Source organism: Scyliorhinus canicula, chromosome 2 (genome assembly GCF_902713615.1).
Source record: "Scyliorhinus canicula chromosome 2, sScyCan1.1, whole genome shotgun sequence".
Taxonomy (NCBI): domain Eukaryota; kingdom Metazoa; phylum Chordata; class Chondrichthyes; order Carcharhiniformes; family Scyliorhinidae; genus Scyliorhinus; species Scyliorhinus canicula.
The window spans coordinates 173587142-173601814 of record NC_052147.1 but is presented as its reverse complement, the minus strand read 5'-3'; the positions used below and the strand labels follow the sequence as shown (position 1 = coordinate 173601814).

The 14673-nt window shown below is 46.9% G+C and overlaps 1 protein-coding gene across 1 annotated transcript in view; it reads left to right on the top strand.

The window, feature by feature from the left end:
• plcl1 (phospholipase C like 1) overlaps window positions 1-14673 on the top strand; it is a 619768-nt gene that overhangs the window by 300750 nt on the left and 304345 nt on the right.

Sequence of the window (14673 nt, the reverse complement as noted above, 5' to 3'; positions counted from 1 at the left end):
TTATGCCAGGATCTTACCCTGAACACCATAAACTCTTGACTGATTTAACAATCTCCTATGCAGCACCTTGTCAAAGGCCTTCTGGAAAGCTAAATAAATCACGCCCACTGGTTCTCCTTTGTCTAACGTCCTTGTTACCTCCTCAAAGAACTCTAACAGATTTGTCAGACATGACCTCCCCTTGACGAAGCCGTGCTGACTCAGTCCTATTTTATCATGCACTTTCCAACCACTCTGTGATCTCATCTTTAATATTGTACTCTAAAACCTCACCAATGGCTGATGTCAGGCTAACCAGCCTATAATTTCCCGTATTCTGCCTCCCTCCCTTAAACAGTGGTGTTACATTAGCCACTTTCCAGTCTTCTGGGACCCTTCCTGCCTCCAGAGATTCCTGAAAGATCATTATCAATGCCTCCACAATCTCCTCAGCTATCTGTTTCAGAACCCTGGGGTGTAGTTCATCCGGTCCAGGCGATTTATCCATCTTCAGATCTTTCCGTTTCCCCAGTAATGGTCACTGCACTCACCTCTGCCCCCTGGTTCTCCTGGAGCTCTGGCATCCCACTGTTGTCTTCCACCATGAAGACTGATGCAAATTAACTATTCAGTTCGTCTGCCATTTCTTTGTTTCCTATTATTACTTCTCCAGCCACATTTTCCAGTGGTCCAATGTCTATTTTTGCCTCACTCTTACCTGTTCTATATTGAAAATATCTCTTCCTATCTTCCTTTATATTACTAGGTAGCTTGCACTCACACTTCATCTTCTCCCCCTTATTGCTTTTTTAGTTGCCCTCTGCTCACTTTTAAAGGCTTCCCAATCCTCTGGCTTCCCACTAATCCTCGCCACTTTGTATGCTTTTTCTTTAGCTTTTATGCCATCCTTGACTTCCCTCGTCAGCCATGGATGCCTTGCCCTCCCCTTCGCATGTTTCTTCCTTCTTGGGATGAATTTCTGTTGTGCCTCCTGAATAACCCCCAAAAACTCCTGCCATTGCTGTTCCACTCTCTTCCCTGCTAGGCTCCTTTTCCAATCAACTCTGGCCAGCTCCTTCCTCATGTCTTTGTAGTTACCCTTATTTGATTGTAATACCGTTACATCTGATTGCAGCTTCTCCCTCTCAAACTGCAGGGTAAATTCTATCATATTGTGGTCACTGCTCGCTAAGGGTACCTTCACCTTAAGATCCCTAATCAAGTCTGCCTCATTACACATCACCAAATCCAGAATTGCCTGTCCTCTCGTAGGCTCTGTCAGAAGCTGCTCCAAAAAAACATCTCTAAGACGTTCCACAAATTCCTTTTCTTGGGATCCACTACCAACCTGATTTTCCCAGTCCACCTGCATATTGAAGTCCCCCATGATTATTGTGATATTGCCTTTTTATATGCCTGATTTATTTTCTGCCCCACCTCCTGACTACTGCTAGGGGACCTGTACATAACTCCCATCTTTTTACCTTTGTGATTCCTCAACTCTACCCACAGAGATGCTGTGTCTTCTGATCCTATATTGTTCCTTGCTATCGATTTAACTTCATTCCTCACTGACAATGCAACCCCGCCTCCTTTGCCCATCTGCCTGTGAGGAAGTGAGGAAGGCCTTGGGAATCAGTTAGGGTTGAGTGTTTGGACCTACAGTAGCTGATGTGTGACTGACTGGTTGAGTTCCATGAAGCATTGAGAACTCATGCACTGCAATTGGAGGAGTCTGTAGTACAGAACAGAGCAACCATGTCTCAGGACTTTGAATGTATAAACTCCACTCAAGACTGAGTGGCTAACCTCATTGACAATCACAAGTGGCAGCAACTGGAATAGTATGCACACACTTCCAAACCTCGCACAACTCCATCAATAGATAAATTATTGCTGCTGAAGTTTATAATGTGGTGGCCACAACGTCCTTCACCTTGCATGTTGGGACAGCACGGTAGCAGAGTGGTTAGCACTATGTCTTCACAGCGGCAGTGTCCCAGGTTCCATTCCCGGCTTGGGTCACTGTCTGTGCGGAGTCTGCACATTCTCCCCGTGTCTGCGTGGGTTTCCTCCGGGTGCTGCGGTTTCCTCCCACAAGTCCCGAAAGATGTGCTATTAGGTAATTTGGACGTTCTGAATTCTCTCTCCGTGTACCCGAACAGGCGCCTGAGTGTGGCGATTCGGGGCTTTTCACAGTAACTTCATTGCAGTGTTAACATAAGCCTACTTGTGACAATAACAGATTGTTATTATTAACCTTTTCCCGCACTGGTGAAAATAATTAGTGGTGAAAGTGGGAGTAGCAATTCCACGTTAAAATAAGTAGCTACAGCGACAGTGGCTGCACTGGTTGTAATCTTCTAAAAATCCTTAAATTCTGGGAAGGTCCCAGGGGATTGGAAAACTCAATGTAACACCCTTATTCAAAAAGGGAGGGAGACAAAAAAAGATAACCAAAGGCCAGTTAGCTCAACGTCTGTCTTTGCGAAAATGATAGAAGAGTCCATTATAAAGGATGTAATAGCATGGCATATAGAAGTACATAATGTAATCAAGCAGAGTCAGCATGGCTTCATGAAGGGGAAATGCATTAGAAGTGGTAATGAGCAGGATAAATGAAGGGGAACCAGCAAATGCAATATACTTGGATTTCCAAAAAGAGTTCAAGAAGGTACCGCACGAAAGGCTACTAATTAAGATAAGAGCCCACGGCGTTGGGAATAGTACATCAGCATGGATGGAGGATTGGGTAACTGATAGCGTGGGTTTCCTCCGACTGCTCCAGATTCCTTCCACAAAAGTCCCGAAAGACGTGCTTGGGTAATTTGGACATTCTGAATTCTCCCTGTGTACCCGAACAGGTGCCGGAGTGTGACAACTAGGGGATTTTCACAGTAACTTCATTGCAGTGTTAATGTAAGCCTACCTGTGACAATAAAGATTATTATTATTATAAGACAGAGCTGGGATAAGAGGGGCAGTTTCAGGATGGCAACCTGTAACTAGTGGAGTGCCACAGGGATCCATGCTGGGCCACAATTATTTGCAACATATATTAATGAATCGGACGCGAGAAGTGAATGTACTATTGCCAAGTTTGCGAATGACACAAAAATAGGCAGGAAGACAAGTAGTGGAGCTGACCCAAGGATCCTAAAGAGGCATATAGACAGGTTAGGTGAATGGGCAAAAACCTGGCACACGGAATATAATGTAGGAAAGTGTGAAGTTATGCACTTTGGTATGAAGAATATAGGAGCTAAATATTATTTAAATGGAGAAAGACCTGCAGAAAACTGCAACATAGAGGGATTTCCGGTCCTCAGGCATAAATCGCAAAAAGCTAGCAAGCAAGTTCAGCAGGCAATTGGGAAGGCAAATGTTGGCCTTCATGTCAAAGGGGATAAAAACAGGGAAATCATGCTAAAACTATACGAGGTAGTTCGTCCACACCTGGAATACTGTGAACAGATTTGGTCCCCTTATCTAAGGAAAGATCTACTGGCATTGAAGGCAGTCCAGAGTAGGTTTTATCTCCTCTCGGTTGATCTTGGGGTGACACGGTGGCACAATGATTAGCACTGCTGCCTCACAGCGCCAGAGACTCGGGTTCAATTCCGGCTTCAGGTGACTATGTGGAAGTTTTCACATTGAAAACGGGACACATTCTCCCGTGTCTGCGAAGGTTTCCTCCCACAGTGCTACAAGCTCTCCACTGTGGGCTAGGTAACTTATTAGTACTGATATAAAAATTCAGCCAGTGTGGGGCTGAGAGAAAGGAGAGAGGACCCAGTGAGGTGTACCCCGCCTTGTATAGGTAATATTGTTTGCTGAATAAAAAGACTTTTAAGAAACCCGTTGGACTCCCCTCGTTTTGCTAAATTCACCTTCCTGCAGGCATGCTGCTGGATTGGCAGTGGCCACTGCTTACATTGGCACTTTTGACACATCTGCCCTCTGGCCAGCAGCTCTCGGAGGTGGGGCTTCTGGGGTTGCTGATCCAGTCCACCATTTCTGTTGGTAGAGAATTGAAAAAAGGGTGCTCCATGGGCGCGATTTAATGGAAATGAAACAGAGTCACATGTCGGGCAAATTTAGCCAGGTGTTTCCAGGAGCTTGTAATGCCGAGAACAAGCCCGCTATTAAATGGGTTCTGCTGCATTTCTGGGCCTTGGAGAGGAAAGCCACGCTTAGTCCCATTTCCTGCACTAACGGGCTCCACTCGCCAGTGTATGTTCTGAACCCCCCACTGAGTTACTGGCCTTGCCATGTCTCATGTCAGTAGATGTCCCAAATTTTATTGCTATCCTTTTTTTATCTACATAACAATAAACAAGTTGATGGAAGTAACAAAAGGGATGCGTGTGAAAATTAATATCCATGCCATGCTCCTGTTGCATATTTTTCAGACAGATTTCCTCTGCTATATTCATCAATCACTACATGTATCTATACATTCTTTTAATGTTAAAGTTAGAAGGCCTTCAAATCACCAGAATAGGTTCTCATTACTTCTCCCAAGAGACATTTTTCACCTTTTCTGCAATTGTTTGCACAATGGAAAAACTTCACAAAGCAATATTAAACCTTGTAGATGCCCTCTATTTCACTTGACATCCCTACAGGAGTGGGAGTTTCTACAGGACATTGCAATTGTAATGTACAATGGCACAGTTGTTAGTACTGATGCGTCACAGCGTCAGGGTCCCGTGTTGACATCTGGCCTTTGATGACTGTCTGTGGATTTACGGTAGCACTGTGGTTAGCACTATTGCTTTACAGCATCAGGGCCCCAGGTTCGATTCCCGTCTTGGGTCTCACTCTGTGCAGAGACTGCACATTCTCCCTGTGTCTGCGCGGGTTTCCTCTGGGTGCTCCGTTTGATCCTTCAAGTCCCGAAATACGTGCTCATTAGGTGAATTGGACATTCTGAATTCTCCCTCAGTGTAACCAAGCAGGCGCCGTAGTGTGGAGGTTTTCACAGTAACTTCATTGCAGTGTTAATGTGAGTCTACTTGTGACACTAATAAAGATTAGTGCTCACCAGATTGTTCCCCAGAAGCCTATACACTAACGTTGCCCACATAGGTATGTGTATCTGCGCTGGTGGAGGGTGGGGACGACAGCTATGACGCATCACTGTGGCATCCTTGGAGAGCTCTTCTCCGAGGAAGTCTCATGTGAGGCAGGGGTGGGGGTCACCCCAGAAGGGCTGGCGCTGTCGGCTGGAGAACCTGTAAAGAATGAGCGCGTGGTCAGTGGGAGGGATGGGTCAGTGTGGCAAAGAGAACTCATGTGTGACAGCTCATCCGGGTGGGGTCCAGTGATCCTCACCTCTGCGGCGTGCACCGATCTCCACTTTGGTGACCAGTTCTGTCCTCAGCCAGCCCCCAAATCTCCAGGGCACATTCCTCGAATGCGTGAAGATTCTTCTGTCCGGCACCCTCCGCCAATCTGGGCCCTCCCTTGGCGATTGTGGGAGGGCCTTTCCTGCAGAGACAGAGGGGCATCGTCAGCCAACATGTGGGTCAGAGTGCTGGGGAGAGCGGTGTGAAGGGAGGGTTGGGGCAGATGGAGGGTTGGGAGGGGGTGGAGGGGGCACCACATGCGTGCTGCCTGGTGTAGGTCATTGACCTTTTTGCAGCAGTGGAGGCCAGTCCTCCTGGTCATGCTGCCCGAGCTTACGGTCACTGCCACTTCATCCCAGGTGGCACTGGCTGTCCTGTGGTTCATCCTCCAGGACTCTCGGTGGAACAGGACATCCCTCCAGGCCTCCACCGCATCTACGAGCCTCCCTAGGTCTGCATCTCCAAATCGTGGGGCTGGTCATCTTGGTGCCACGGCTGTGAGCTGGGTGTGGTTGCCTGTGCAAGTGCTGATTAAGTGCTGGTCGACCTTCTTGTGGGGGGGGGGGGGGGGGGCGGGGATTGCTAGCAAGCATGACCCCATCGAATTGGCTCGCAAGCCTACATTTGCATCATGAAGCCAGTGGGGTCTTGTTAAGTGGACCACTTAATGTTGAACAGCGTTATCGGCCTCGCCAGGCCAAGCGCTGGGAGGTTCATGGCAGTTCCCGCTCACTTCCACACTTAGAAATCTTTCAGGAGAATTACTCCCTTTATGTTCTTTGTATTAGTACACCCAAGTTTCTCTGAAAATTGACATTTACAAGTTTTACTGCTTTAAAAAAATATTCAGTTTTTCTTTTCTTACAAGCAAAGTGAATAACCTGACGCTTGCCCACGTTATAATCCATCTTGTTGCCTACTCACCAATCTGTCTATATCCATTTGCCGCCTTTGTGTTTGCACAACTTTTAGTGTTTTCTACAGTTCTGGCATAACCTCAAGAAATGTCCCACAATGCCTTTTTAAGCACATTGTTATGAAAGCAAAATATCCCACAAGATGTCCCATGACCTGGTTAGCCAGGAACAAAGCATAATCCCTCATAAATTATTTACACCCCAGGTATCCTCCAAAACCCAAAACAATATTCCATTAATCCACTGTCTGTAAATGTGTAAATGGTTAAAATCAATTATTATCTCACTTTTACCACCCCTTAATCACAGCTTTAGCAGACATACTAGCTGTATGCATCTTAAACCCATTTTGATAACATTATTGCCACAAATATACAATTTGATAATCTCTTTTTTTAAAAATATTTTATTAAGGTATTTGAAATTTTTTATAAAAATAACATAGACAATGACATCCACATGGTATAATAAACTTTCTCCCCCCATCTCAATCTTCACACACCCCAACCATACAACAATCCCCTGGAATACTGCATCTGCTGACATTTAAATTTTCCCTGAGAAAGTCGACAAACGGCTGCCGCCTCCAGGTGAACCCAACCATTGACCCTCTTAAAGCGAACTTTATTTTTTCGAGACTGAGAAACCCAGCCATGTCACTAACCCAGGCCTCTGCACTCGGGGGCTTCGAGCCCCTCCACATAAACAAGATCCGTGAGGCAAAGGCCAAGACGTCAGCCTCTTTCGCCCCCTGAACTTCCGGCTCTTCCGACACTCCAAAGATCGCTACCTCCGGACTCGACACCACCCGTGTTTTTAGCACCGTGGACATTGCCTTAGCAAATCCCTGCCAAAACCCTCTAAGCCTCGGGCATGCCCAAAACATGTGGGCATGATTTGCTGGGCTTCCCGCACACCTATCTTCTACTCTGAAAAACCAGCTCATCTGGGCCGCTGTCATATGTGCCCAGTGGACTACCTTAAATTGTATCAGGCTAAGCCTGGCACATGATGAGGATGTATAAACGCTGCTTAGGGCATCCGTCCATAGACCCGCCTCTATCTCTCCTCCTAGCTCGTCCTCCCACTTGTCCTTAAGCTCCTCCACCGGAGTTTACTCCGCCTCCTAAAGCTCCTGGGAAATATCTGAAACCTTCCCCTCTCCCGCCTAGATACTGGAGACTATCCTGTATCCTCCATGGCAGCAGCAGTGGAAAGGCCGGCACCTGTTTTCTCAGGAAGTCTCGCACCTGCAAATACCTAAACCCATTATCTGCTGGCAATTCAAATTTATCCTCCAAAGCTTTCAAGCTGGGAAAGCTCCCATCTATAAATAGATCCCCCATCCTTCTAATTCCTGCCCTCTGCCAACTCCGGAACCCGCCATCTAGCCTACCCGGTACAAATCTATGATTATAAATCGGGGTCCAAACCGATGCTCCCTCCACTCTCTTATATCTCCTCCACTGCCTCTAGATTCTCAGAGCCGCCACCACCACCGGACTTGTGGAGTATCGGCTGGCGAGAACGGAAGAGATGCCATTATCAGTGCTCCCAAACTTGTATCTTTTCATGACGCCGCCTCCATCCGCTCTCATGCCGACCCCTCCCCCACTACCCACTTCCTAATCATAGCAATATTAGCCGCCCAGTAGTAATTGCAGAAGTTCAGCAGCGCCAACCCACCTTCCCCCCGACTGCGCTCTAGCAACACTTTCTTCACTCACTCTCTTCACTCATTTAATTTTCACTCATTAAATGTCCTCACCAGCAGTGGGCTCAATATCTCTGAAAACGTCTTATAGAATTAATTCCCCTCTGACCACTGCCTTCAGAGCTTCCCAAACCGTCGCTGCGGAGACTTCCCCCGTATAATTTGTTTCCAGGTACTTCTAGATGGACTTGTTCACCTGCCTACAGATCTCATCGTCCACCAGCAACCCTAAATCCAATCTCCACAGCGGGCATTGCCCTCTCTCTACACTAACCCGTAGGTCCACCCAATGCGGGGCACGATCCGACACTGTGATTGCCGAGTGCTCAGTATCCACCACCTTCGGTATTAGCGCCCTGCTCAGAACAAAAAAGTCGATGCGAGAGTAAACCTTGTGGACATGTGAGAAAAAGGAAAACTCCTTCGCCCTTGGCCGTGCAAACCTCCATGGGTCTACTCCCCCCATCTGTTCCATAAATCCCTTCAATTCCTTTGCCGCAGCCGGCCTCCTTCCTGTCCTGGATTTTGACCGGTCTAATTTCGGATCAATGACTGTTAAAGTCTCCTCCCATGATCAGGTTATGTGACTCTAAGTCTGGGATCTTACCTTTTTTTTTTATTTTTTTATTAAGGGGCAATTTAGCATGGCCAATCCACCTACTCTGCACATTTTTGGGTTGTGGGGGCGAAACCCACGCAGACACAGGGAGAATGTGCAAACTCCACACGGACAGTGACCCAGAGCCGGGATCGAACCTGGGACCTCAGCGCCGTGAGGCGGTTGTGCTAACCACTAGGCCACCGTGCTGCCCTGTCTGGGATCTTACCTAAAACCCACCTCATAAATTCCACATCGTCCCAATTCGGAGCATATATGTTCACAAGTACCACCCGCACCCCCTCCAGCTTCCCACTCACCAATATGTACCTACCCCCCCCCCCCCCCCCCCCCCCCCCTTGTCTGACATGATTCTCCCTGCCTCAAATGCCACTCGTTTGTTGATCAAGATCGCTACCTCCCTGGTCTTTGAGTCCAGCCCTGAGTGGAATACTTGGCTGACCCATCCCTTTCTCAATCTCGTCTGGTCTGTAACCCTTAGGTGTGTCTCTTGTAGCATTGCTGCATCCGCCTTCAGCCCCCTCAAATGCGCAAAAATGCGAGCCCTCTTGACCGGCCCACTCAGCCCTCTGATATTCCATGCAAACAGCCTGGTCGGCGGCTTCCAGCCGCCCCAACCCCTCCCCGCTGACTAGCCATTACCCTTTTTAGGCCAGCCTCTAGCTCGCGCCCTCTGCCTCCTCAATCCCCCCTTCAGGCAGTCACCGTTCCTGACCTCCCATTTGTCCCCTAGTATCAGTTATTCTTCTGTCAGTAAAGCGGCTCCCCCCACCCTCTACCTCCCCCCTAGCAACAACACTAGAAACCCAACCCCCCAAGTCAAGCTCCTGCTTAACACCTGCTCACACCCCACTGCTCTTCCGAGAGCCAGCTGACCCTTGCTGACTTGATAGTGCCCGCTCCTGGCACCAAGCAGTCTGTCTCCCAATTGTTCTCTTCCCTTTTCCCCCCACATGGACAAACATTTTAAAAGCATCACATCCCCCAGTAAACAAACATCAGAAAAAACAGTGAAGAAACAGCCACTTTAGAAAAACAATCACCCAAAAAACAGAACCAACCCCAAAGCCCATCCCTCCTCTAACCAGCTCCCTGCAAGCCAAAGTTACCCCTTTAGCTATCCAAACAGCCCCTTATTACACATAGCACTACTCATATTTATACAACCCAGCATATCAAATCGCCGCCATAGTACTTCTCCAAGGCTTCAGTATCTTTTAACTCACCTCCAGCCTCTTTTCTCGAATAAAAGTCCATTATTCGTCTGGTGTTTCAAAGTAGAAGTCCCGTTCCTCGTGGGTGACCCACAGACGGGCTGGGTACAGCATACCAAACTTCACCCCCTTCATAAAGAGGGCCGTTTTTGCCCAATTAAATCCAGCTCGCCTCTTGGCCAAATCCACGCCCAGGTCCTGATAAATGCGCAGGTCACAGTTCTTCCATTTGCTGCTCCGTTCCTTCTTGGCCCACCGCAGAACATGTTCCTTGTCCAAGAAACGGTGAAAGTGTACCACCATGGCCCTCAGTGGCTCGTTCGCTTGGGGCTTCTTCGCGAGGGCTCAGCTTCTCTAGCATGTCCGTCACATAAGTCCTCGCATCCGATCACTCACTGTCTTCGGGGAGGCCGACAATTCTGACAAGCATGCCTCCTGGACCTGTTCTCCAGATCCTCCAGTTTCTCCTGCATTCTTTTCTGGCAGTCGTTCATCATCTCCACCTCTGTCTCCAGCCAGTTATGTACTCCTTGTGCTCAGACACCTTTTTCCCCACCTCCTGGATCGCTCTCCCGTGGGCCTCTTGATTCTGCACAACTTAATCAATCGAAGTCTGGATCGGGTCCTGCGTGTCCTCCTTCAGCTTGGCGGAGCAATCTTTGAAAAACTTAACCAGCTGCTCCGTCGGCCACTGTGCCGTCTCCCCGCGGCCCCGTTTCTCCGCCATGCTTTCCCACGTTACCAGCTCTGCTTGCGTCTTCCTTATAGGACTTTGTCTTCTCACACAGCCACTTCTGGTCCAATTCTCCATACACCGGAGGGGGATTTCTCCTTACTGTCTCACTCTTCACTGATCCATCTCATAAAATCCGGGAAAAAACTGTGGGAAAAAGGTCCAAAAGTCCGTCACATGCGGGAGCTATCAAATGTGCAACCTACTCCTCCATGGCTGCCACGGGAAGTCCCAATTTGACAATTTCTTAGTCATCACACCTCCCCCCTTAAAAACCCCAGCAAGTTGAAAAGATGGCTTCATTTTACAAAGCCTTTTCAACTTTACATACTACTCATTACTGAACACAGATTCAAGCATGCAAATTTAAACATCAGTATAGGCCATTTCAGTCTTTCTTTCATAACTTTGAATGTTCCATTCTTTCCACATCTCAAAGTCATGATCGAGCATCTGCAGTCCACTTTCTCTTTCTGCTATTTGTATAATTTTCACGTTAAATGGTTGTAGCAACCGACTCCATCGAAACAGGCTTGCGTTATGATCTTCAAACATCTTCCGAAACGTCAATGGATTATTGTCAGTATAAACAATTGTCTCTGATGAATTGTTAGCAACGTAAATGTCAATGTTTCAACGCCAATACCAAACTTTTCTTTTTCTACGGTTGAATACTTCTTTTGATGAGTATTTAGTTTTCTGGGAAAATAACCAACAGGTCTTTCTATTCCTTCGTCATCTTCTTGTAATAGTACAGCACCACCGCCCACAAACTCACACCAATTGCCACCTTAAATTGGAAGGTGCCACCTTAAAGTCGAGCAACCACATTGCTAAAATTTGGCACAAACTTTCTGTAGAAACCACTCATGCCCAGAAATCTCAAAACGTGAGATTTGATTGGATTAGAAACTCCACAATAGCTTTTGTTTTCAGATTCCATGGGGCCATCTGACCATGTCCAACAGTATGGCATAAGAATGTGATTTGGCTTTTGCAAACTCACTTTTAGTCAAGTTTATCACCAAGCCAGCCTCTTGTAATTGATTGACAATTCTTTTAAATATTCCACATTGGACTCAACACCACCAGATCATTATGTACACGACACATTTCTTTAGTCTAGAAATGACCTTGTTGGTTAGTCTTTGGAATGTTGCTGGCGCATTCTTCATTCCAAACGACATAACTTTAAACTGGGTACAAACAGTTTGGTGTCACAAAAATCAAAACTTCATTCACCCATTCTGATATCGGTACTTGCAAGTATCCTTTATTAAGTCAATTTTGGTAATTAAATTTACTTGCCCCACCTTCTCAATAAACAGTCTGTCAAACGAGGAATAGGATGCAAATCTGACTTTGTAACTGCAGTGACTTTCTTATCGTCCAGACACAATTGTTGCCTTCCACCTGGTTTTGATGCAATCACAATAGGTGAGCTCCAATCACTGCAACTCACTTCAATGATATAATTCTTAAGCATTCTTTTGAACATGTGCCAACATTAGTGGATTCAGTTTATATAGATGTTGCTTAATTGGAATAGGATTGTACATCATGTATAATCACCTTTGTACTTCCTAGTTCCTTCCCATCTATAGTTCTATGTGACGATAATAACTATTTCAGCTCACTCTTATTTTCCTCTGGAAGGTAACTCAGTAATTTATCCAAATTTCCTATCACTTTCTCATTGTCCAATCAAAATTGAGGAATGTCAAATTCAGATTTGTCTGGATATATCTCTTCTCCCTGAGTTATAACTATGACACAGGCGGCAAGGGGCAGCACAGTTGTTAGCATTGCTGTCTCACAGCACCAGGAGCACGGGCTTGTTTCCAACATTGGGTGTTTGTCTGTGTGGAGTTTGCACATTCTCCCCATGTCTGCATGGGTTTCCTCCGGGTACTCCAGTTTCCTCCCACAGCCCTAAAAGATGTGCAGGTTAAGTGGATTGTCCATGCTAAATTGCCCCTTCGTGTCCAGAAAAAGGTAGGTGGGGTTACTGGGTTACGGTGATAGAGTGGATGCGTGGGCTGGGGTAGGGTGCTCTTTCAGAGGGTCGGTGCAGACCCTTTGGGCCGAATGACCGCTTTTCTCACTGATGGCCTCCGTCTACACTAGAGTGATTCTATGATTCTATACAAACACATCCTCCAGCTTTCCTTCCCTATCAAAATACCTTTTGAGTGTCTCACCCCCACAACCCAAAAACATGTGCAAGGTAGGCGGATTGGCCATGCTAAATGCCCCCTTAATTAGAGAAAAAGGAGTTAGGTACTCTCAATTTATTTCTAAAAATACCTTTTGAGCATGTCCTTCTATCTGGTGTTCTTATCAAATAATTCACCTCACTCAATTTCCTTTCAATTTGATATGGCCCACTAAATCTTGCTTTTCATGGTTCACCTACCACTGATAATAATACTAATACTTTCTCCCCACCATTAAATCTAGGAGTTTTTGATTTCTTATCCGGCTTTTTTCATCATGTACTATGATAATTTTATATGTTTTCTAGCCAATTCACCAGCGCTATTTAATCCCTCCCGAAAGTTGGACACATAGTCCAACTATGTAATCTCAGAACTCTGAGTCACCAAGTACTCCTTAATCAATTTAAGTGGTCCTCTTACTTCATCGCCAAAAGGCAATTCAAACACACCGAATTCCGTCAATTTGTTAGGTGGCTCCCTAATAACAAATAGTACAAATGGAATTCCTTTATCCCAGTCCTCTGGATAATCTTTATTATAGGCCCTCAACATGGTCTTTAAAGTCTGGTGTCACCTTTCGCACCCTCCCTGTGATTCTGGATGATACTTGATTGATTTAAATAGCTTAACTCCTGAGATATCCATAACTTCATCATAAAACTGGATCCTTGAACTGATTGGATTTATTTTGGCAGTCCAAAACCTTTGATGTAATATTTTTTAATGGAATGTCCTCCAGAAATCTAGTAGACACATCTATTAGAGACAACAAATACTGATTTCCACTTTTTGGAAGGGGCCCCACGCGATGAATTAGGACTCTACTAAAAGATTCCTCAAATGCTGGAATGGGTATTAGGGGTACTAGTTTGATTACTGCTTGAGGCTTTCCTAGCACGTGACCCAGAATCACAAAACAATTAAATTAACAAATAATTCTCACAACGAAACCCAAAGCCTTTGGCCCTTGGCTGGCAAATAATTACAGTCACCAGGTTTGTAAATTTAAACACAATGGGCGGTATTCTCCCCCTCCCTCCCACGCCAGGTGGGAGAATTGCCGGGGCGCGCGCGAGTCGTGCCACGCCACCCTGACACCCACAACCGATTCTCCCACCCCCCCGAAACCAGCTCCGCGAGAAATGCGCCGGACCTCTCGGGGAATTGGTGCGCAAACGGCGAGCGCCGTTTCTCCGGGCCGGATGGGCCGAGAGGCCGCTCCGACACAACAGGGTCCTGCCGCCGCTGTCCACCCCTGGTCGCTGCCGGTGGGAACTGTGCGGGAGCGCTTGGGGGCGGCCTGTGGGGGGGGGGGGGCTCCTTCACCGGGGGGGGGCAGGGGGGTGTGCCTCCGATGGGGTCTGGTCCGCGATCGGGGCCCACCAATCGGCGGGCCGGCCTCCCCCCCCTCCCCCTCCCCCTCCCCCCCCCGGGCCGGCCCGAGAACAGCGGCGCCATGTTGATGAGGGGCCGCCGCATGTAAGGAGTGCCCCCCAGAATAGGTCGTGCCCGGGCCTTGTTCACCCTTAGTCCCGGGAGTGGAGAATCCCGCCCAATTACTTTTTGTTTATAACAAGAACTATAATGAAATGTGCAGCAAGTACAACTGGTTAAGTATTATCTAATACCTAATTTCTACATTAACTTTCCCCCACCCTCAACATACATACACAAGACAGACAAACACAGAAGAATGGAAAGGGATAAAAATAATATGTTAAATGAAAAAGAGTCTTAGTTTCAGATGATTTTTGTTAGCACCGCTTTCTACACAGCAAGCTCACAGGATAAAGTCTCTGGATGCAGCCCGTACTGGTCTCCTCTATAGATTAATTCATTCAGGTTCTTTGTAGTTTCAAGAATGCAGTACTCACAGGCCTTCTGGAGAGATACAGCAGTACGGTACCCACAGGGTTTTGTTTGCACA